This window comes from Octodon degus, unplaced genomic scaffold, assembly GCF_000260255.1.
Source record: "Octodon degus isolate 3935 unplaced genomic scaffold, OctDeg1.0 scaffold00044, whole genome shotgun sequence".
Classification (NCBI taxonomy): domain Eukaryota; kingdom Metazoa; phylum Chordata; class Mammalia; order Rodentia; family Octodontidae; genus Octodon; species Octodon degus.
The window spans coordinates 9,776,462-9,777,643 of record NW_004524620.1 but is presented as its reverse complement, the minus strand read 5'-3'; the positions used below and the strand labels follow the sequence as shown (position 1 = coordinate 9,777,643).

The window sequence follows — 1,182 nt, the reverse complement described above, 5'->3', positions numbered from 1 at the left end:
GTTTGTAAATAGGATATCAAGTCCACATCTTGTACAGCAATTAAACACTAAGAAGAATGTATGCAGTGTGTTAATTTTTTTAGCAGAGTTTTTAATGCAAAAATATACACAAGGGAACAAAGGACAGGAATTTAAATTACATGAGATGATGAAAAGTTTTTTTCCAGATAATAGTTATTTGATAACACTCCTTGTCCTGAAATCAGTGTGTTAATTATTGAAACTGTCCTACGGATTTGATTTGAAACTGTCTCATTGCTATTTGTTTATGAATAAAATTATGGCACAAAAGAAAAAAAATAACTTCTGACATTGCCTGTCTTATGGAAAACCCACTACTATTATGGACTACTGGACTATATTGGACTATTTTGCTGAATTCACGCACCCACAATTTTTAAATGACAATGCAATGCCCTTCTCTAACAAAACTAAACAAAAACGGGGGATACAAACGAACGACCATTTTGTATCTGTATACTCAGAATAGTTAGGATGGATATACAGCTGCATTCTCTTAATTCAATGAATAGAAAGATTTGTTCTAATAGTGTTTGTGGACAGGATATCATGTCTGCATTCTGTACAATGAATAACCACTAAGACAACAATATGCAATGTATTAATTATTGAAACTGTGCTAGTAATCGGTTTTGAAACTGTCTCATTGCTATTTGTTTCTCAATAAAACTATTTAAAAATTAAAAAGAAATAAAGACTCTAGGAAGAGAGCAGAGAATAAAGAAACTTATTAATTGTATACATCTAAAATATATAATTAGTGCATTGAATACAGACTGTACCTCTGAGTTTTCTGACAGGTGAGACAAATTACAGTTATATTTTCCACATGGCCCAACACTTAAAAAGGTGAAGTTTATACAGAGAGATAAACTCTTGCTAGATCCCAAGTTCAAGTGCTCAAGCTCTATTCTAACATTTTAGTCATTTCTTTTCTTTTAGAAATCATCTCACTATGTTGCCCAGGTTGACCTTGAACTTACATCCCCCTAGCTCAGACTTGCAAGTAGACGGGATTTCAGGTGTATACCACAGCACCTAGTTCTATTTTACTTGTACCATCCCTTGTGACTTGTGAACAGATAATTTTGTAACTCCTCAATTTTTTTTACTGTATGTTGTTCTAATTAATTAATTAATTAATTTACTTATTTATTTAGT

General features: G+C 31.8%; 1 protein-coding gene across 1 annotated transcript in view; it reads right to left on the bottom strand.

Moving 5' to 3' along the window:
- Ccdc171 (coiled-coil domain containing 171) overlaps nt 1–1,182 on the bottom strand; it is a 533,698-nt gene that overhangs the window by 223,350 nt on the left and 309,166 nt on the right. The window lies entirely within an intron of this gene.